Source organism: Physella acuta, unplaced genomic scaffold (genome assembly GCF_028476545.2).
Source record: "Physella acuta isolate Inbredline_101_S28 unplaced genomic scaffold, ASM2847654v3 ptg000413l, whole genome shotgun sequence".
Classification (NCBI taxonomy): domain Eukaryota; kingdom Metazoa; phylum Mollusca; class Gastropoda; family Physidae; genus Physella; species Physella acuta.
The window spans coordinates 164,441-189,107 of record NW_026731932.1 but is presented as its reverse complement, the minus strand read 5'-3'; the positions used below and the strand labels follow the sequence as shown (position 1 = coordinate 189,107).

Genomic DNA, 24,667 nt, shown 5'->3' with positions numbered 1-24,667 from the left:
TCGTAAATGTAGGTAGCGTTTAGTAATGTCGTTACAATATCGTACATGTTGCACAGTATCGTATGTATGGATATAGCACCGTAAATGTAGATACAATATCATAATATAGGTTTAGTATCGTAGGCCTACTTGTTGGTACAGTATCATACAAGCTGGATTAGTATCGTATATGTCGGTGAAGTATCGTACATGTCGGTACAGTATCGTACATGACGGTACACTATCCTACAGTATCGTATAAAGCAGGCTGATATTGTTCAAAAGCATTCCAGTAAAGTATCGTTTGTATTCAAATAGTGTTCCATCACTCCGTGGTATCTCATTGCATATTTTGCTTCATTTTAAAAAGTACCCCTATGCCATATTTGTTTACACTTCAAATCGTGTTTGTGCCTACATCATTATTCGTTCGAGAGTAAAGTTCTATATTTAAAACAAACCCTTAACTAAACACACCCGTTATAGAGAGTATCTTCCTTTAAAAAGCATAAAGTGAAAGCTCGCTCGTAGCTGCTATGAAAATATCCGAAGCCGAATGTGAGTGAATACCGGCTATAGTGTCGGGGGTTTTATTTTATCGTGTGCCCCACCCCAGGGGACGGCACACCCGAGGAACTATGGCGGAGATGGACGTTATTTATTTGCTTTCGTTGCGCCGGGCCGGGGGTAAAGGCGATGTCTGTCTTTCATAATTCTGTCACAAGTATTTGTTTTATAGGGATATAGGTCGTAAAGAAGAATCGTTTGTTTATCCGTCTGTTTGTCCGTCCTTGTATCCGTCCGTCTATCCATCTGACTGTCCATCCGTCTATCCACACGTATATCCATTCATTTATCATCAGTCTGTCCATGTGTCTATCCGTTTGCCTATCCATGTGTCTATCCATTCGTCTATCCATCGTCTATCCATCCATCTACCGATCCATCTATCCATCCGTCTATCAATACATCCATCCAGCCACTCGTCTATCCACCAGTCCATCCATCCATCTATTTATTCGTCTATCCATCCATCTATCCATCCGTTTACCCATCCATCTATCCATCCATCTATTTATTCGACTATTCATACATCGTCCATTCGTTTACCCATCCATCTATCCATCCGTCTATTTATTCGTCGATCTATACATCCATCCACTCGTCTATCCACCCGTCCATCCATCCATCTATTTATTCGTCTATCCATCTATCTTTCCATTCGTCTATCCATCCGTATATATCTGTCCGTCTGTCGGTTCGTTTGTCAGAGCATTTTTTCACAGTCTTTCTTTTTTCCCCGTCTATTTGTATGTTCGTCAGTCTGACAGTTTATCCGTTTGCCCGTCTGTACATCCACCCGTTCGTTTGTCCGTCCATCATTCTTTTGTCTGTGTGTCTACTTGTCCGTCTGTCCATTAAACGGTCCACCCTTAGGTCGCCCTGACCTTTCATTTGTCCCACCGACTGTCCCATGTTTACTGTCTGCCCATCTAGTATTTCTGCTGTTCTAAAATAAAATTTCCAAAACGAGGCTCAAGTAAATCCAATTTGTGATACATGTACCAGATTACACCAGACGATGGAAAAAACAAACTTCACATAACCATCTTACATAGCACGATAAAACTCAAAACGTATTTATTTACATGAACAAAACTCCGCTCATAAAATGAATTATTAAAAAGCGTTTGAATGACGTTTGAGAAAAAAAATTGAAAAGTTCTCCCGGAGTAAAAAAAAAAAAAATAAAACAAATAAGAATAAAATGTGCAAGATATTGCGCTGGGTGGGTCTAATTGCCCTCGCCCCGGGGGGGCCCGGGCTTGATGCGAGCTCGTCCCGAGCGTGGTGAGGTAGTCCGTGCAGGCATGAGTAAAATATGCAACTCTTGATTAATTAATGAGCGCCTGATAAGCCTGAATGAAAATTCGATGGGAAAGCCATAGAAATTCTTCACCGAGGCGAAGAGGGAGGGGTAGGAGGGGGATGAATACATGAAACGACGTGCGTCATAAATCCCAGGACAATTGAGGGGCTTCACAAGCCCATCCTGGTGACGGGCTCGGGATTACTGGGGGGTGTGTTGGTGTGGGATTCTGTCACGCCTTAGGATAATCCCTGCACAGTCCCCACTTCTAATTGACGCAGCCCAACACACTGGATCCTCTCTACAGCAGATATGTGGTCAATATTTTTCAAAAATTATGTTAGAAACTTGACTTCACTGGTTGTTTATCTTCTTAAAAGGCTGTTTTTGTAAATATTTAATATGCTGTTTCATGTACTTTAGAAACAGTTGTTGTGGCGTCATTTTAATTTTAAAGTCTTTCCCGTGCAAACATTTCCATTTTGATCAATCGAGTGCAAAAGTTTCACGAGCTATTATTTAATATTTTTAAAAGTCTGTACTGAGTAACTATTTGTATTTTTTTTTTGTTGGAATATCAATCATACACGATGTTTTTATTTCCCCATACTAAACATACCTACACAGTTGTAGTAAGGGGAAGCAATGTGTGATACAATAGAATGAAGTGGATATAAACTATTTAAATTAATATCTCCGTATCTATGAATGTCTGTATTAAAGATTCTTCTTTAGACCTAACAATCCATTGAGCAGATGAAGTAGAGCTGATATGTTTCTTGACCTCGGCATATGAAAGAATAATACGGTCAGCACTATGCCCAGCCGCCTTTACTTTGCCCATTGTGAGTTGGACTCAGGGACGATCAACTGACACGAACCCTGATTTGAACTCGATACTTTCAGACTAGTATTCTAACGCTCTACCGCTAGGCCACACCATCCCATACGTAGATCTGTATCGCTGTTGTCTTATTTCTTGTCTGCCATGTCCGCTCAATTGAATTGGATCGTCACTTAAACTTTTGTTTACAATCTGGATAACAAAGGAGTGTTTGTGTTTTGAAAAGATAAATCATACAACACTAGCCTCGTTGTCGGTAGGTCTGTTTGTTCCAACTTGTAAACAATGTTCTAATTTCGGTTGTATTTAAACCACTTGAATTCGATATTTTCGACATATAGAATTTTTTTTTTCTCTACATCCCTTCGACATTTTATTCCCTGTTTTTCTCACAAACACCCCCTGTTTTTACATCAAGACACTCCGAAGTTTCCTGTTTTTCTTACATCTAGACACCCCGCCTTTTCCTGTTTTTCTTACAAACACCCAGACTTTTGATGTTTTTCTTACAAACAACCCGCCTTTCCCAGTTTTTCTTACAGACACCCCCGACTTTTACTGTTTTACTTACAAACACCCAGAATTTCTACAAACTTTCCAGACTTTTTCTGTACATCTAAACACCCCGACTTTCCCAGTTTTTCTTACAGACACCCCCGACTTTCCCAGTTTTTCTTACAGACACCCCCGACTTTCCCAGTTTTTCTTACAGACACCCCCGACTTTCCCAGTTTTTCTTACAGACACCCCCGACTTTCCCAGTTTTTCTTACAGACACCCCCGACTTTCCCAGTTTTTCTTACAGACACCCCCGACTTTCCCAGTTTTTCTTACAGACACCCCCGACTTTCCCAGTTTTTCTTACAGACACCCCTGACTTTCCCAGTTTTTCTTACAGACACCCCCGACTTTCCCAGTTTTTCTTACAGACACCCCTGACTTTCCCAGCCGTGTTTCATCTCTCCCGTCCCGTTCGATTCATCGGCGTAACGCGCATAAATATTTCACTACTCATCAAGTCGTGGTGCTTCCCTCCCCTTAATATAAACTACTTTACCACGCGTCTATCTCCCTTTTATCAATATTCCACCGCCCTCTCCCCCACTATGTTAGTACTCAAATGATAAAATCAATCTACCTCGACGTCACAACCGGGGCAGACGACCACCGGAAGCTGACCAACGCCAGGCCATAAACACAACAACACATTCACTTGCCGGCAATTTATTTTGCCGGCTCTCGACCGGAGGACCGGCCGGCTACGGTTTGCTGGCGACAGGCGCCTCATTTTCCCGTCTGATCAAATATTCATTGACTGCGTGTAGGTGTGAGAAGTCACTTAATCCTAATCCTAATCCACCCCTCGCCCGCCCCTCCTAAATTCACACATCCGACTTACTATTTTTAAAGTGTAGACTAGAATAACCACGGCAGAAACACATTTAGGACACGCTTCAAGTTGAACAGTTTATGCTGTAGACTGTGATGGGCCGGGGTACCGGGTTCGAATACTGGTCAGTCCAGAAATGAGATACTTATCGCCTAGTAACGACCAGTTTTTAAAGGTGCGTTTTAGACATATTTCTTAAAAATGTGTCATAAATACGAGTTAAAATTCTTAAACTAAATCTGAAATTAAATTCTAAATTGTTTTGTTTTATATTTAAAACAATGTAAAAACAATAAACAAAAGTAGTTAAAGAACGCAAGCGTAGTTGAGCTTTACATTAGAGAAATTACAATGCTGGGCATAATGCTGACCATATTATCCCTTCATATACCGAGGTTAAGAAACATATGTACTCTACTTCATCTGCCCAAGATCGCTAGGTCTGATCAGGATCTTTACTTTTTACTACTAAAATGCGTACACTTTATTCTTTACTCTATGGTGCTTTCTACAAGGAAAAAGAAATTACGCGAAAAGAACTATTTTGCGCGAATTCACGCTTTTTATTCAACTGTATCTGTGTTAGTTTCCTAAACTTTCCTTTTAGACTGATCTTCACGATGTCTCATTGATTTTTCTTTTTTATAGCAAATCTGACATAGTCATTCATTAGGCAGATGACTTAGAGTTCACTTGTTTCTGTGATCTCGACACAAGAAAGTATATTATGGTCAGCTCCTTACTTTACCTTACTTGAATCAGACAACTATCAGAGCTGGGTGGACTCAGGAACGTAATACTGATTCCTCACAGAGATTCGAACTCGAGACTTGCTCACGGATTACTGACAACATTTGTGTGATGTGTTGCTTTATTTTAAAATTCAAAACTAGATTTACCTTTTTCATCCACCTTATATATTGTAGACCAGTGCCTTTTAAATATCAATGAATTGATCCAACACATGTTGGAAAACATGTCACCATCATATGCATATGAGCATCATATCATATATCAGAAATTAGAAAAATAAACTATAGTCAATTATAATAACTAGACTAATATAGCCCTCCATCTTTACTTAGTACTTAAGGCTTCGTTCATAGCATGTCCAATCTGTTAAGCAGCCATGCCCTTATTTTCCTGAACTCCCGACCCCTTACTGTGACTTTATATACATCCAAGTAGGGGGTCACTTTATCCAACTAGGGGGTCAATTTTATCCAACTAGGTGGTTACGTCAACTGGAGGTTCTCCTGGGTTATCCAGTGGTCCTCAAATTCTAATGCTACTGTCCTGTTGTTAACTAGTAGTCCTCAAATTCTAACGCCGCTGTCCTGATGTTAACAAGTGGTCCTCAAATTCTAACGCCACTGTCCTGTTGTTAACTAGTGGTTATCGAATTCTAACGCCACTGTCCTGTTGTTAGCTAGTGGTCCTCAAATTCTAACGCCACTGTCCTGTTGTTAGCTAGTGGTCCTCAAATTCTAACGCCGCTGTCCTGTTGTTAACTAGTAGTCCTCAAATTCTAACGCCACTGTCCTGATGTTAACAAGTGGTCCTCAAATTATAACGCCACTGTCCTGATGTTAACTAGTGGTTATCGAATTCTAACGCCACTGTCCTGTTGTTAGCTAGTGGTCCTCAAATTCTAACGCCACTGTCCTGTTGTTAACTAGTGGTTCTCAAATTCTAACGCCACTGTCCTGATGCTAATTAGTGGTCCTCAAATTCTAGCGACGCTGTCCTGTTGTTAATTAGTGGTCCTGATTTCCTAGAACCACTGCCCACACTGCATGCCCTCGACTTAGATCCCACACTTTATAGACTTACATCTTAGTCAGTACACACTATATGCATGTTTACATAGTATTATTATTTTATATTGTTATATGCTATTTTATTACACGGGTAATTAATAAATTATATCTATATTATTTTTACAAAACGCAAAAAAAGTATTTTTCTTTCCTTCTTGTCGTCCAAGTTTTATACATTTGACTTTTGAAAAGTGCAGCGTTGACAAACATTGAAATTAAAAGGGGAAGTAAGCCTTGCCCAAAAACTGTACGTAAATACTTTTATAAAATTGGATTAGAATGAGATCCGTCTGGTTTTTTGTGTGTCTCTATTCACACTCACACACTCTCTCTCACACACACACGATTGCGGCTAACTGGAGTACATCATGTCTTGTTGATGGTGAAGGGGGAATAAGGGGGAGGGGGGGGGGGGTAATGCAACAGCACATAACGGGCTTTTTATTTTTTTGTTTTCCAATTATTACGTCTTAAACTGGAGTCAGAAACGCCAGTCAATTTTTTTTTTTTTTTTTTTCTCGAATAGATTCTTATTATGTTTTGGCCATTTTTAGGTGGGGGAATGCACTTTTTCTTGGATGCATGACGTCAGTAAGTGTTATATAATGACATCACACAATGTCATGCTGCACCGATAGGTGACATGCAGCTGATGTCATGTCATCTGTTTATTTGGTGAAACAACGGAAGATAATTATCTGGAGATAAAATTATTTGTTGCTGAAGTACTTCACTTTTAGATTTCCTTTGTGTGATATTAGGGATAATGTTTATTAATAATAACTCATCTTTTAATTACTTTTTACAATTACATTTAATTAAATTGTTCATAGACATTTTAATATATATATATATATATATATATATATATATATATATATGTGACCGAGCGTAGTTGCATCTTCTGCTCGACAACGCCAAATGTAACGAGACTATTTGCCTGTAGTGCCAAATGTTAACGAGTCTAACCACTCATTCTACACAACATCGACCACAGTATAGATACTCGAAGATGCAGGTTCACTATTGATCCTTTTATTACATGAATCAATGAAATGCTTCACAATAATATAATGAATCAAAAGAAATGCTTCACAATAATAGTCTGGATCAATTGACCCCCAACAGTCCTCACTAGTCTTCACATAACTGAATGCACATGTCTATCGTCCTTATTAACACAATACGGCTAACCCGTTCAATAACCAACTTGATACTGCCACTCTCCTACTCCTTCTCCTCACGTCTCTACAGTTCGGCTTCCTTTCTCAACTGTCGCCTTCCTATATATCCCTTCGTATTCGTAATCGTATTCGGTTCTATCATAGTTATGTTCAATCCGAATATCTCGCCTTCCGATTACTACGCAGTTGTCTCATCAGTCCGATCAATAGAACACCTGCACTGTTACATCAGCCGAGTCGTGTCAAAGTTGACAGCGGCTTGTCGTATCCTTCCAAAAATACGCCGTGGCTTTATGATCGTTATCAGTTGCATCAGACTGTAATACGTTGTTAACCATAGTCTGGTAACTACCCTAGTTACATCCGCCCCCGCCTTTTTTTGTGTGTTTTCAACCACAAACAACGCTTGGCAGGTGCACTCCTTCAAAGTCAAAAGCACCGCCGTAAAAAAAAAATTATTGTTCCACTCACTGTCAATGTCGTCACATTCGTAAAAGATTGACAGTTATCCCTATTTCACATATCAAATGTGTCTACATCATATTCCTCAGACACAAAGCAGTTCTAGAATTCACATCCACCTTTTTTCGTTTGGTGCCTTCACCAGTTCACTTTTATAACTTTTTGAACAGTCTGTTCTCATACCAGCGCGACCATGAAAGAATTGATGGTTGCTGACGAAAAATTTCGTATTCTTTCTGTTTCTCACACTTCTCCGCGGACCACTTATCTGATGGTCTACTGTCTCTCTGCTTCTGGGAGGAACGGGATCCTCTTTGTTGCCGTTATCCTCCACATGTGTATCGCTGTTGTGCTGTTGATGGTGACATGGTTCCGGGATGGGTATGAGAATTTCCGTGTAAGTTTCTGGTTCCCTAATTGTCTTAGTTTTCTCTGTGTGTAAATGCTTTTCTTGACTATGACAATATTTCTTTAATTGAGCAGTATTCGCCCACCGCTCCTGTTTGGTGTGATTGATGGGTCTTATTTTAAAGGGGCCACCTGCTACTTTAGGCATCTCCACGACTTGCCATATCTCCTGTCCCCAGAGGTCGTGGATTTTGTTTCTGCCTAACGGGTGGCTACGCAGTAATACCCTGTCGTTCAGTTTGAGTGGCGGGTCCTTTGTCTGTACCGGCGGTTCCCTTCGCCGTGCTTCATGTTCTAGTCTTTCCTGTACTACCCTGTACATTTCTCTAATTCGTCTCATATGTTCATTCACATATTCTAGTGCGGTGTATGAGCCAGTCATACTTTCCTTTTTTCCTAGGAACAAGTCGAGAGGGAGTCGAGCCTCCCGTCCGAACAGTAGCATGTGTGGCGAAAAGCCGGTTGTGGCATGGGGGGTGCAGTTGTATAGATATACCAACTCTGGGAGAAAATCAGGCCAACGTTTTTTCTGTTCAGGTTCTAGCGTACGCAGCAAATCATGCATGCTGCGGTTGAACCGCTCGCACTGTCCGTTTCCTTTCGGATTAAATGTGGTTGTTCTAGATTTGTTGATCCCGTAGTGGCTGCACAGTTGGTTAATTACTTCTGACTCGAAGGCCCTTCCTTGGTCAGAGTGTAATTGTCTTGGTATGCCATATTTGATGAACCAATGTTCTATTAAGACCTTTGCCACTGTTTTGGCAGTCTGATCTCGTGTGGGCACCGCAACAGTCCATTTGGTGAATACATCAGTCATTACCAACACATGTTCCGTCCCATCCGATGATTGCTCCAACGACGTAAAGTCCATAGCCACAATCTCTAGTGGTTTTGTCGCCAGTAAGTGTCCTGATGGCTGTCTCATTTTAACAACTGGCATTTTCGCATGCTGACACCTCACACAAGCCTCACAATGGCGTTTGACCTCCATTTCCATATTGGGCCAGTAGCACCTCCGTCGTAATATTTTGTGCGTCCTGTCCTGACCCTGGTGTCCTGCCCTGTCATGTGCCAACTTTAGCACTTCTTCTCGTAATTGTCCAGGCACCACCACCTGGTGTATTGTCCCGTCTATTTGGTCATGAATTCTCCGCATGAGAACACCATCCTTTATACTGAGGCGGTCCCACTGACTCAGTAGTTTCTTTGTTTCCCGACCAAACTGTTCTCTTTCCCTTTTTCCTGGGAATTTTTGTTCCTGGACGTATTTCAACAGCGGCTGTAAGCCACTATCCGTTTTCTGGGCATTTCTTATCTCTTTGTGATTAAGGCAATTAAAATCACTAATGTCCATATGACGGGGCTCTGTGGATATGTGCTCCACCACAGTCTGCCCGTTTTGCATCACCTCTACTTCTTCAATAGAAATGTGCAAGGCTTCTACTTCTTTTTCTTCATCTGCTATAAGAAGTGTATTATTTTCAACCTTTTTCATTAGTTCTAATACTTGCTTTTCTAACTGTTGATTCAATAGCCTTTCTTTTTCTATCATTTCTTCTAGTTTGCCAACACTGTTCTGTTGTCTCATGTTTTTATTTTCTTCTTCAGCTAACAGACACTTTAAAGATGAACATTTCTCCTGTGCTTTTAATTTGCATGAACTTTCCCTATCCAGTTTCATCGTTAACATTGAGATCTCATTCTTAAGTTTACCAATTTCTTTCTTATCATAATTTTTCTCTGCCAACAAATTGTTCACTTGAAACTTTTCAACATCCAAGTTCATTTCACAGTTCATTTTTTCTATTATTAACAAGTCTTTTGAATTCTTAAGTTCTTCCACCAAGGCTATAGTATCTGTTAGCTTAGTTTCACAATTCTGAAGTTCAGAACGCTTCAAATCTAATTTTCCTTGTGTAATTTGAAGTTCTTTTTCAATATCTGATAATTTCTCTTCAAGTCCTGTTTGAGACTCTTTCATTGTTTGTCCCATTTTGTTTCTTAAGCCATAACCTCGCCCCTCTGTAGCCTTGTCTTGCCTTACAGAGGGCGATCGTTTCACCGGACAGTACCGTGCCACATGTCCGGGTTGAGAGCAGGACAGGCCGATTGGTCGACCGTCAGCCGTCCACCGGAGCGATGGACCAGCAGGTCGCGGCTGTCCAACCTGACTATGTTTTGTCCCGTTTTTGCCCTGATTCTCAGCTGTTGACCTGCTTTCTAACCTCTCCAATCGTTGGCCAACCTTATCCAGGTGGGCCAACAGTCGGGCCATCATGGTTTCCATCGTGCCGGTCCCTGTGGGTGGGGATTGTTTCTGTTCCGGCACCGAGACTTTGTCTACCGAACAGTTCGATTGGTCCTCATCCTCGGACCTGCGGATCGCTGAGTTCCTGACCTGAAGGAAGGTCAACTGTGGGTCTTTGTAGACCTCTTCTTTCAAATATCTTCTTGCCATAGGGGTCGCCAGCCCCTCGATGAAATGGTCCCTCAGCAGGCGCGCATCCATGTCGGGTATTTTGCCTTTTACAGCTTCAAAGGCCCTGTTCATTCGGTGTGAATACTCCATCACACTCTCCGCCAGTCTCTGCTTTATACCTACAAACACCGCTAGCAGTTGCGATCCCGACCGTCTCTCCCCAAAGGTCTCCATAATTAGATCCAGCACCTTATCTGGATCTGATTGGATGGTTTTATCGTGGCATTTGACCTCTGCCCTAACCGTCTCCCCTATACTGCCCATCAGCAGTCTTAATCTTTCCTCTGGTGACATGTATCCCGAGGCCCAGGCAGCCCTGACCTCTTCACTGAACCTGTTGGTTAAGATTGGATCACCGTCCCCGTAAAATTTGTTGATGTGGGACTCGCTGGGCAGGACCACAATATGGATCGGCTTTTTGTCCAAATTTTGTCCTGGTCCATCTGGAGGCAAAGGGTCATCTTCACCGTTGCCTATCTCTGGGCTATCTTTATCTGACTCAGATTGTTGGGCCAGCAGGAGTTTTTGTTCTTTTCTGATATTTAAAATACCACTCCTGCGTCTGTCATTCACATTAAGGAAAAATGTTGCAGTTATGCAGCAGATAGTGTTGCCCAACATGGAGATCATGACACATTTCCAGTGTCTAAGAGTTACATCTATATCTTGGTTGTCATCTTTGCCTAGTATTTGTCCCACAACCAAGTTGGAGATACCAATGCCAATTATCTGGATGCTGGTGGTCAGCCCCATAGCTGTCCCCAGGGTAGTTGGTGCTACAACTAGGGGTATACTGAGCCACATGCTTGCAGCAGCAAAAGAGCATGTGACACCAAGCCAGAATGATAATGAAAGGTGTCTCATCTCTGTTCTTTTCAATTTCCTCGATTCTGATTTCAGTTTTCCCTTTTATTTATTTCCTTCAAATAAAAAAAGACCTTTCTTACCGTGTGTGTATGAAAAATTTTCCTCGTTCCTCAATTTTCACTGTTCCTGAATGTCCGAATTCACACACACACTAACACAGTTATGAACTAGGTTGACTATGGGTGCCCTAGCGGCTGGTCTAATTGAATCATCCTGTCCGCAGCGCCAAATGTGACCGAGCGTAGTTGCATCTTCTGCTCGACAACGCCAAATGTAACGAGACTATTTGCCTGTAGTGCCAAATGTTAACGAGTCTAACCACTCATTCTACACAACATCGACCACAGTATAGATACTCGAAGATGCAGGTTCACTATTGATCCTTTTATTACATGAATCAATGAAATGCTTCACAATAATATAATGAATCAAAAGAAATGCTTCACAATAATAGTCTGGATCAATTGACCCCCAACAGTCCTCACTAGTCTTCACATAACTGAATGCACATGTCTATCGTCCTTATTAACACAATACGGCTAACCCGTTCAATAACCAACTTGATACTGCCACTCTCCTACTCCTTCTCCTCACGTCTCTACAGTTCGGCTTCCTTTCTCAACTGTCGCCTTCCTATATATCCCTTCGTATTCGTAATCGTATTCGGTTCTATCATAGTTATGTTCAATCCGAATATCTCGCCTTCCGATTACTACGCAGTTGTCTCATCAGTCCGATCAATAGAACACCTGCACTGTTACATCAGCCGAGTCGTGTCAAAGTTGACAGCGGCTTGTCGTATCCTTCCAAAAATACGCCGTGGCTTTATGATCGTTATCAGTTGCATCAGACTGTAATACGTTGTTAACCATAGTCTGGTAACTACCCTAGTTACATATATATATATATATATATATATATATATATATATATATATATATATATATATATATATATATATATATATATATATATATATATATATATATATATATATATGCAAATTAATATATAGCTATACATATATATTAAATATTATATATATATATATATATATATATATGTGTGTATATATGTATGTATATATATATATATATATATATATATATATATATATATATATATATATATATATATATATATATATAAATCCAGAATGAACTCTAACATGTAGCCTATTTTGTCACCTTCTTATCTAACATAAAAATATGAATAGAATAATCATCTTAAAAATACATACACATATATTTTTGCTAGACATTATAACCCCCGTCTGATGTATTAACTAGACTTGGTTATTTAAAACGTCTTTTTTTCTCCCATAGACAGTCATTAATATCAAGGGAGAGAAACGCTAGACAGGGGCGGCTACTTTATTTTTTTTTCTCCTGCTGTATATTTTAATCAGCTTCTATATTGCTATGTACGGTAGTCAGCAGTCTTGGAGATGTCCCAATGTCGTTTTATTTTTTAAAATAAATATATTTATATAAAATAACTACCCGTGATATTTCACAATAGCCTTTAAGCGTTAGCAGTCAAATGGATTACTTCTCAATAAGTAGGACAGTATAACGACTCAGAACTATTAGAACTGTCGAAACTAACAGAAGTAATATACCAGCATGTTCTATTTTTAACTGAGGTCCGTTTATCCCAAGGCCCGGTTTTGTTTTTTAACCAGAAATGGGATTTGAAAAGGCTTCAGAGGGACGCGGTGGTCTCGAAATACGTCAGACTCGATGAGGGTGTTCGTCTGTTTAAGGCTTTTCAGCTATGCTTAGATTAAAATAAGTTGTGTTTTATTTTTTAAATATAAAAAATATCATTATATATATATATATATATATATATATATATATATATATATATATATATATATATATATATCTTATGAAGCTTTAAAATCACTAGGTTGATCTACAAATTATTTAAGAAGAAATAGTACTTTTTTAAAACTTGAATTTTTTTCATTTATAAACATAAGCTAAACAATTTTTAAGCGCCGATTAAAACCTTTTTTTTTTAATTCGTTCACAACATTAGTACAAAACAATTAAATAATAATGGCATTTAAAGAGGCTGTTTACTTTTAATTTTTATTTTTAAAGAATTAAATTTCGCATTATATGTTAATTGTTTTATATAATTAGACTCATTAACTATGTTATGAAAACCTAGTAACGGATATTTTAAAATTTAGCCATTGTTATTGAGAGTCATTCTGTCACGATCATTTTTTTTTATATTCTTGATATTCGATAGTTTTAAATTTTTCCACCGAAAAATTTCATTAACTGAACAAAAAGGTTCTGAATCAACCACATTATTCCACGAATAATTTAACAAAAAAAATATAGTAATGTAATTTTATTGTTGCAGCTGTACAAACAAAATTATCAAAATCAAATCAAATAGAGAGTCTTAACGTTTTGTCTTGCAAACAAATTGGCTCAATTACGTCATCAGTTTTTGTGCCCATGCGAGTCAACACCTAATTTCTAATGAACATCGCTGACCGAGTGTATCACCCAATGGCCTTTCAGTCTTCAAACTTATTTAGAACTTTAAATATTTAGTTAAGGTTTTTTTTCTTCTTTCATTTACACGTTAACGTGTAATTAAAGAAGCTGTTTTGTGTGTGTATACTGTGTGCCGGTACGTCGATTCTTCTTTCAACATCGCCAACATTTTATTTTTAAAGTTCTTTATTAAATATTGTAGAGCACATTCAAAGAAGGGGCATTGTTTTCTTTTATACAGTCACTCGATACTGCAACGTCCCTTTTTGACACGTCATTGTTATGACGCGACACTTTTATGACGTGTCCGGTGACTAGTGCAAGCGCGTGCAAACAGCGCCGCGCGCATCATCTGTAACCATGACTACGTAGCCGGTTAAAGTTTTGTTTTTTTAATTTTTGAACCCGGAGTCTAGCTTTACGTTTTATTAGTTCCCGGCCACAGTTCCCGGCCACAGTTCCCGGCTACAGTTCTCAATGTCAGTGCCCAGTGTCTGTTCCCTGCTAAAGTTTCCGGTTACAGTTCCCGACTATAGTTCCCGGCTACTGTTCCCGGCCATAGTTCCCGGCCATAGTTCCCGGCCACAGTTCCCGACTACAGTTCCCGGCTTATTTAGTCACTCTAGTTCCTTACCTCACATTCCGCAAAATAAACAATGGCGGACTCTTCCATAATCGAAAAAAGTCAGAGTTCCTCCAAACGTGCCGTCATCAGATGTACTTCCTGTAATATGACGTCACAAAGTGCACGCCTCCAAGACACTGACGTCAAACAAAGTTTGACTCCATTGGATTACAACTAATATAATATACTAACCAACAATTGTTTATCTCTGACGTCATATCCCCCCCCCCCCACAAATAATTTAAATAATGTATCACTTAGCAGTACAGTACTCTCTGGTCCAGGGGTCTCCAAACTTTTCAGTCCGAGGGCCGCATTACAAATCAAATTTCAGTTCGGGGGCCAGTTTCTTCCATGCATGTCTTTGATTTTTTCTGGGCTTAGTTCCTCAGCCATCACCAACAAACGTTTTTTTTTTTCCGTTGATAAAATGATATCCGCGGGCCGGATGAGAGGACCTCGCGGGCCGTAGTTTGGAGACCCCTGCTCTAGATTATAGACACGACTTGTGTATGCCGTGGACGATCCAGGTTTATTTTAAACTTCATGTAGGGTAGCTTTGAGGTGTAAGATAAATATTGATGTTTTTTTCTCTAATTATTACCCCCCCCCCCCCATACACACACACACACACACACACACACACACTTAGACGGTTGTCATTTCAAGAACAAACCAGCAGTCTTCACACTTACCTCCTTTCAAACGTCTGAATTATCCCTCCCCCACACTAGAACCCCCCCCCCCACCCTCCCCTTACCTTTAACGAAGAATCCTCACCTACTCCATCGCCCTGTGGACATAAGCCAATGACGTCATCTCTTCCTCGCGGTCTGTTCCCTCCTCTACTCTCCCCTTTCCTTAAAACAGTATATTCTTCTTCAACATCCAATTCAACAAACAAAACAATTACCTCCCCTGGCGTAGAATTGTATTCAGGGTGGCCGCCCCTGCGTGAATTTTTAAACAGCCCGGGCGCGCATTGTTCCCCCTGCCGGCGCCGAACGTTGCGAACAACGAAACGGAATTATTTAATACGGACGCCATTATCTCCCTTTCATAATCACATCTACTTAAATATTCGTTTACTTAAATGAAATAATTACAAAATAATTTTCTTTGTGAGTGTATAGGTCCGTGTGTCGACCATTCCGTCTGTGTATTTGTCTGTGTTGCTTTGTCTTGTTTATTTTTTTTTTGTTTTACTTCTCTCCAGCAACTGTCTATTTTTTTTTTGTTACAAGTTTTTTTTACTTAGTGCAACGCGTCCGTTTGTGGCAGATATTGAAGCTCAGTTTTGACCCACTTCCAATGCAGCAATTTCGTTCGAAATTTCCAGGAAAATTTCTTCTTCGATGACAATGCAAGGATATGTAATTTTTTTTTCAATGTAATTTAATAGATAATTAGTCATTAAAAAAGGGGTCGGCTCATGGTTGCTAAACCAAAAAGTCTCTAGTTCGAACTCTCTGTCAAATGAGGCTCGGTAGCTGGGGACAGCCAATCTTCTAGGAGAGACAACTCCAAAATCAAACAATTGCTGCCTTGTAGTTTGTTCTTGGCTGGACAAAGGCTATGGAAGCAAATCCAAAAAGAAAAGCAGACTGAAATCGGAGTCAATGGTCTCAATGGCGCATAACCAGTTGACACGTATACTTAATTGTGTTGGAGGGGATTTCTTCCAATATTAAAATGAAGAAGAATAAATGTAATTAAAATTTAATTTTATAAAATTTCGTGATTTAGTAACAAATCTCAAGCGATTATACGATCAGCCTGTTTGCAAAAGTGAACTGTTTTTCATGATTGCCTTATTTCTTGTCTTAGCGTAGACCACAAACAATGTAGAGGTAGATAAATGTTTCTTATTTCAAAGATCACAAGCTACTGGTAGGTTTTTAAAGCAAATATTTAAAGTCGTATCATAATGGTGTCAACTTTATTTACAACAAATGACTAAAAAGTAGAAAATCAAACAAATATAAAACAAATTTGTTTTCTTTGATAAAAACTTTCGTCAGTAAAATATGTAGGAGATCTCATGAGCGACTAACGTTTTTATAAAAGAAAGCAAGTTTGTTTTGTTTTCTAATTTTCGTTGCATTTAAAAGCTTGTTATTATAAAGGTTTTTATATTTATTTTATTTTAAGTGTAATTTCTTTAATTTTTTACCCTAACCATATATTAAATTGATTAAAATTTTGAAACAAATACTGAAACCCAATCCACTGTATTCTATGGATGGATGATAGGAAATTTGAGTAGTCAGCATAGTTATTCATGTAAAGATATGTATATATATATATATATATATATATATATATATATATATATATATATATATATATATATATATATATATATATATATATATATATATATATATATATATATATATATATATATATATATATATATATATATATATATATATAATATTACCAAAAATGCTACTTCAGTTTGATCGTTTTTTTTAAAACAATATGTAAATTTGAACAGTTATTTAACGTTGGTATTGAAATGCAATCGACAAAGACAAAAAACGTGAACATTTACAAAGATTGATGTTCATTCACTTTTTAACTTTGACTTTTTCAGAAAACGCAACATGTCCCATAACTGCTAACATTTTTTTCTATTGTAGGGGAGGGAACAAAACCCAAATTCTTAAATTCGAATTACCATTCAAATTCCATGGATTTTTCTACAATTTGTTGGCAATAAAATGAATGTGTTCTCTTTTTTTTATATAAAGGATCGTAATCCATCTATAAGTTCACTTATATTGAATGTATTGTCCTCCATTCATTGTTCATTCCCCCTTTCCACACTTTACAAACTTTAACCCCCTTCCCGGATGAGTTGCAAATCATTCATATATTTTCCATTATATATATTAGTTAAAAAAGACATTTTATTTAACAGTCAATAGAAATTCAACAAAAAAAAAAAAAAAAAAAAAAAAAAAATGAAATTGAACATATAAAAATTTAAAAAATGTAAAAAGCAACAGAAATTGATGTGAAATGTTGCTGAGTATTATTAGTTATCTCCCCTGTCCGTGTGCAACTTGGAGGGGGAGCTTGTCAGCCATTTTGGAAGCATCCCCTATGTATTTATTCACTCTGTCTTGTGTTCGAGGCGTGAAAAATTGAGGAAGAATCGGGCGCGGGTTAGAGGTGGGGGGAGGGGGTCACGAGCCCCTTGACTGACAGGCTGGCAGGTTTATTAGAGTTAGGCTTTAAAGATGATCGGATTAAGGGAAGAAAGGCAAAGGTTCGGGCAGAATGGGGGTTACGGATGAGTTCCAGAGTATAAGTGCTCATGTTCAGGTTGGTGGGTGGGGTTGTTTTTTTGTTACTACTGTGGTAAAGAAAGGATTAAAATCAAGTTAGGGTTAGAGGTGTTCAGATTGTGTTTAAGAATTTTAGGGGTAACTTAATTTTAATAATCATACAACAGCAGCGATTTCTAAAATCGTAGATGATCTTACATACACATACATATTTTATATATATATATATATATATATATATATATATATATATATATATATATATATATATATATATATATATATATATATATATATATATATATATATACTATGTCATTTTAAATTTTCAAGAAGTAAGCATCGCAAAACACTGTCTCAACAGTTGATTAATTCGCCTGTACAAAATGCAAAATGTAATTACGGTGTAATTAAGCCCTTACTCAATGTAGATGGATCAATATCGAACAATGTAGACCACACCGCCGACCGTATTTGATTTTGTAATTGAAAATTTATAATTTGTTTACTTAACCTCGCGTAAAAAAAAAGTCATTCTTTACTTACGGGCAACTAGAAAACCTTTTCTATTTCTTTTCCTACCTTGATCGATTTTTTTTTAAGAAAAATTATGTACAACCGTATCATACTGTATCGTTTGTTTTTTACTTCATGGCACTTTTTTTTTGTTTTCCTTCTTTTTTTTTAAATTTTTACATTATACCACTTATTAGTTTTAACCTTTGCAAATAAAAAAAAAAGGTGACAACCGGTTCGGTTTTAAATGGAGGTCATCTCTGAAATTAAAAAAAGTAATTTACTAATGAACAACACAGTGACATTGAACAATGTTTCTCTTTTAAAAATTTTTTTTTTAATTTGGCTAGAGAATTATCGATTACAAAAAAGACAAGCAGCGAACGCCTAGCATACACCAGTACATGGTAAACATAACGGGCATCATCGAAACGATTGGTCTATAATTGCCTTTAATTGGAGATGTTGCTAGATTTAAAAAATATATTCTAATATTTTATATATATATATATATATATATATATATATATATATATATATATATATATATATATATATATATGCAATAAGGGGCGGCGTGATATAATGGAAGAGCGTTTGCCTGCTAGCTTGAAGTTCTTGAGTTCGGATGTCGGTTCAATTTTGTGACTGTATGACGTCTCTGAGTTCGTCCAGCTCTGATGGGTACTTGAATTACATTGGGAAAAGTAAATGCGGCTGGGCATAGTGCTAACCACACCATCCCAAAAGGTTGTACATAAAGGTTATTAGCTGTCGCATACATCTGTTATTGAGTTAAATATTTTAAAATATTATTTGGTTTAGCATTTATGTTGTTTAAATCAATTCGTCGTCACATTTCAAACATTGTTACTTTGAGTTTCGCAAGAAATCATAACAACGCTAAAGCTAAGTACAATAACTTTGGAAGGTTTTCAGTACCTTATCTTTGAACTGTTCCTAAAACGTTGTTTTTCTGTTGTAATATATGATGTAGTAAGTTAATAGTAAGAGATCCTAACTCGAGACATTCGGGCTAGCACTCAATCGCTCTACCATTCAACCACACCGTTCCCATGTTGTATAGTTTGGACACAGCGTCATTGAGTTTCATCGCTAAGCGTGTTTTGTTTCTGTATGTGCGTGAGTGTTATATGTTTGTGCGCGGGGTGTGTTTTATGTGTGTATGCATGTCAGTGTGAGTGTGTTTGTGTATGCGTGTGTGTTACATTTCTGTTTACGTGTGTTTGTGTATGTCTTTTTATGTGCGTGTGCATGTGTCAGCCTGTGTGCGAGTGTGTATGTGTATGTGTTTGTCTTTTTGTTTTGTGTGTGTATGTGTGTCTCTGTCTACCCACCCTTTCCCCCCACTTCCCCCTCCCCCGTTCATTACGCCACTAGATAAACACATGACCCAACACGCACAAAATCAATTTCACGCACACATCCCACGGACTCCCAGAGTGAGTCTCCCAACCCCCCGACCCCCCTCCCCCGGCGCCCCGTTGGTTCCCATGAGGTACCCCGCGGTAAGATTTAATTTGTATACTCATGAATATTGATCTATATATGAACCCGAAACAACACTCGTCTATCGCCTGTGTTGTGTTATGTCCCTTTATTCTTCGCTCAGCATTGCTTCCCTTTCAGATATCTAAACAAAACATTTCAAAAAAATATTTTCAAATACACCTTTTGGGATATGCAAATACCTTTTCTAAATCAGTTTTTTAAAGTATTCCAGTTAAAAGTGTCTTATTTTATAAGTATGTAATGAAGTTAAATTAAAGTGTTTACAAAAAATGTATTTTACTATTGAGTTTCTGATTTGATGCTAGATTTCTACATGCTGCTCGCATTGTTGCTTAAAAGAAAAAAAAAATGATCAATGTTGCCAAGTTTGACGGTCCACGTGACAGGTGAGTTCACCTGTTTCAGTGACCTCGACACTAACGTGTGACAGGTGTCCACCATTGCAAAGTGGGCTCCGAGACGTTTTACTGATTCGAACCCGAGACTTTCGCTGTAGCAGTCGTATGCGCTACCACCCGACCACGCTGTTGATAAAAATGGTAACGGGTCTTGTAAACCCGAACCATCTCCCATGGGACGGCGTGGTCGAGCAGTTGTTTACACGAATACTCACCTCAAGGTCCTGAGTTCGGGTCCTGAGCATGATTTCGTATTGTCTCCCTGTATAACAATATACAGGGTAAAGCCTGCTATTTATAAAACGGACCATGCTATACCTACATATGCCCAGGTCTGTGAAACAGTAAATCTTCAGGCCTTAAGAAAATAAGAGCACTCAACAATTTTTCAACTCAGTAGCTTGATATTCGTTTTTGTTTTAATAAATATATTACGTTAGGATTAGCTATCAAGTAACTGCTGTTAACGTTAACCTTACTGCTATTAATTTCACACTAGTTCATGTACATTTTGTTTATATACACCAGAAAATAATTGCTGAGGAACTTTGTTTTCTATCATTTAAATACATATTTTAGAGTTAGACCGCTAACCCGAGTGTCTCGAGTTCGACCCAGCTCTAATGGGTACCCATCTCACGTTAGGGAAAGTAAAGGCGGCTGGGCATAAATCTGACCACACTATCCCTTCATATGCCGAGGTCAGAGAAGCAGATGAACTTCATCTGGCCCGTGTGTCTTGGGCACGAACGGGAAATGATGATGATATACATATTTTAAATGAAACATAAAAATGTAATGCTGTTTTAGTACCTTTTTCCAGTATTTATTTTATTATGTTTGTTTAATAATGCAACAAGAAAAATATAGAAATCTATAACAAAGTATTATTGTATGTAACAAAAAGCTAACCCACAATTCTTTAAAATTGTATATACACTATTGACCCCACTAAGCTATTTCGGGTACATTTCTCTCTTGTCAAAGAAAATAAAGGCGTCGGTGCATAGTGCTGACCCCCCCCCCTCCCCACAAATCCTTTCATAGGATGAGTAAACGGAAATTGAAGACCTTTCTGTACTTGCCCGTATAGATAGTAAGCGCTAGTACAATTCTTTGGAAAAGAATTTTTTGAAATATTTGTACATTCTCAGAGTATGAGTTCGTTTTCAGAATGCTAGAGAAATTTTAGAACACAAGTAGGTTTTATCCGCAAGTGAGTTAGTTTTTAGAGTACGCGTCGAATTTACACAATAGAAGTTTTCAGAATAGGGGTAGATTTTCAGAATAGAAGTAATTTATCAGAATACGAGTACGTTTTCAGAATAAGAGTAGATTTTCAAAGTACGACTTTGAACTAACTTTGAATTATTCTGCTTCAAAAAGTTGTCTTGAGTTTAAAGAAAAAAATCTTTCATCAACAGAAAGCCTGTAATTAAATTACTATTTAAAAAAAAAAGTTAAAATAAATAATCCAATCCACCTTATTGACTACGATGCTTCTCTCACGTGACCACCAGCAAGGTATTTCCCGCCCTTTGTTTGCCGGGCGCTAGGCGGCAGACGTTAAGCTTGTTGATACTGACGACTTCTTAGGCGATTACGTTTCAGAATCGATTCCTGCTCAAAGTATGTTTGCCGCGATCTAGCGCAGATAATGTAATCGAGTTTATAGGGTCCTTAATTTCTTGTTTTGTTCTCTGTTGGCTGAGGGAGGGGGGGGTTGATAATTAGGTAACCGGCTTAGTCGTCTGCTCCTGGGCGATCGTTAGTATCGATCCTGCGAGAATCAAAGGAATCGAGGATCACAGGGTATCTCGCGATTAATGATGATGTGTTTGTGGAACCAGTCCAAGCAGGGGTGGCGCTATGATCAGTGGGGTATTATTTGTTGTTGTTTGTTTCTATTTGGTTAGCCGTACCGTATTCAATAATATTTATATGTGTGTGTATTATGTTCTTGTTTTGGTGTTAGTTCGGGTTAGGTTTTAATCGATGCGACATATTGGTGTGAGGCTGTAAGATTGTGTATAGGGTTAGGCTTAGAGTTTAGGGGTGTAGAGTTTGGATAGGATCATCAGGATGAACTAGAGATTAGAATAATGAGGTTACGGTAAAGGTTTGGGTTGCGTCTTAGAAAATAGCTCCGGTCATTGTTCTTGTATAAATCTGGATTTGGTTTTAACTGATTCGACTCCACAGATGAGGAAAGGGCAATAGGTTTAACATGATAAAGCTTTAAACTGTTTTAATTTTTAATATTATATTTATTTCTATGCTACTGTAATAAACTATTCTTAACAATCTTAACATGAAAAAAAAGCGGTTCGAATCCTTTCTAGCACGAGTCTTTATCATTAATCCCTTTCATATAACATTTTGGTGTAGTGTAGGCCTATTTATTTAATACACGGGTAATCAGTCAAATTCAGAATATCTCGGTGATATCTTCATGTAATTGTACATCATCGTTATCTGCAAGCTCTATCTGCTACAGTTAGCTCTAATTGTGTGTTATTTCTCTGTAAGACCTCCCCGCGCAAGAATCACACCATACGCCAACATAAACCCAAATATTTTCACGAGCATTACACCTTGTTGCGCACGTGCATTTGAAAACAAAACTCACGTCAAAAAAAATACACATTTACCGTTGTTTTTTTTTTTTGCCATTCCGCTAAGTCAACAAGTTTCCGCGTAACAAAACAACCAACAAAAAAATTCGCGATCTTTACGAAAATATTATCACGGCGAGGATCAAACCCATTGTCACGTTAAGCAAACGTGACAGTCCTGACGCCGTGGCTGGAGATCACGCGGCGTATGGATCTGTTTGGTGGAGCTGGTAGTGGCTGGATTCTAGTGCGTGTAGCTTTAAGACAAGGGCACTCAGCTCAACATCAAGTTGTACCACGTCTTGTCAAAGTCTTGTCCCAGAGCTCAGATTCCAAGACTCGTAAGACTAAAGCCTGTTCCACAGACTAAAGCATTATCCACAGACTAATCCCCAGGCTAAAGCTTTGTCTAAAACCTTATCCCAAGACTAAAGCTTTAAGGTTTTAGCCTTATCCTCAGACTAAAATCGTATCTCCAGGCTAAAACCTTATCCCCAGACCCAGTGGCGTAGCGAGGTCGGGTGTCACCCGGTGCGGCACTTAATGGTGTCACCCCCCCAGAGGCATAGAGACCCTTCCCAGGGACAAACTTTCAAAATTTCGATTTGCACCCCCCCCCCTCAAAACTTTCGATTTGCATCCCCCCTCGAGTTTTCGATTTGCACCCCCCCCCCCCTCAAACTTTCGATTTGCACCCCCCCCCCCCTCGAGTTTTCGATTTGCACCCCCCCCCCTCAAACTTTCGATTTGCACCCCCCCTCGAGTTTTTCTCTATATATTTTGCTATTTTTTGCCTTGGTGTCACCCCCCTAAATGGTGTCACCCGGTGCGGTCCGCACCCCCCCCCCTCGCTACGCCCCTGCCCAGACCTAATCCTTATCCACAGATTAATCCCAGAATAAAGCCTTAACCCCAGACTAAAACCTTAACCCGAGACTAACTTATCCCCAGACTAAAGCCTTGACCATTACACTAAAGCCTTGACCTTTAGACTAAAGCCTTGACCCTTAGACTAAAACCTTGATCCTTAGACTAATGACTTGACAGACTAAAGCCTTGAACTTTAGACTAAAGCCTTGACCCTCAGACTAAAGCCTTGACCATTAGACTAAAGCTTTGACCCTTAGACTAAAGCCTTGACCCTTACACTAAAGCCTTGACCCTTAGACTAAAGCCTTGACCCTTACACTAAAGCCTTGACCCTTACACTAAAGCCTTGACCCTTAGACTAAAACCTTGATCCTTAGACTAATGACTTGACAGACTAAAGCCTTGACCTTTAGACTAAAGCCTTGACCCTCAGACTAAAGCCTTGACCATTAGACTAAAGCTTTGACCCTTAGACTAAAGCCTTGACCCTTACACTAAAGCCTTGACCCTTACACTAAAGCCTTGACCGTTACACTAAAGCCTTGACCCTTACACTAAAGACTTGACCCTCATACTAAAGACTTGACCCTTACACTAAAGCCTTGATCCTTAGACTAAAACCTTGATCCTTAGACTAATGACTTGACAGACTAAAGTCTTGACCTTTAGACTAAAGCCTTGACCCTCAGACTAAAGCCTTGACCATTAGACTAAAGCTTTGACCCTTAGACTAAATCCTTGACCCTTACACTAAAGCCTTGACCCTTAGACTAAAGCCTTGACCCTTACACTAAAGCCTTGACCCTTACACTAAAGCCTTGACCGTTACACTAAAGCCTTGACCCTTACACTAAAGACTTGACCCTCATACTAAAGACTTGACCCTTACACTAAAGCCTTGATCCTTAGACTAAAACCTTGCCCTTTAGACTAAACTCGTAACCCTTCTACTAAAGCCTTGACCTTTAGACTAAATCCTTGACCCTTAC

At 38.7% G+C, this 24,667-nt stretch overlaps 1 protein-coding gene across 1 annotated transcript in view; it reads left to right on the top strand.

Moving 5' to 3' along the window:
• LOC131942600 (neuropeptide prohormone-4-like) overlaps window positions 1-24,667 on the top strand; it is a 149,576-nt gene that overhangs the window by 12,447 nt on the left and 112,462 nt on the right. The gene's annotated exons all lie outside the window — the stretch shown is intronic.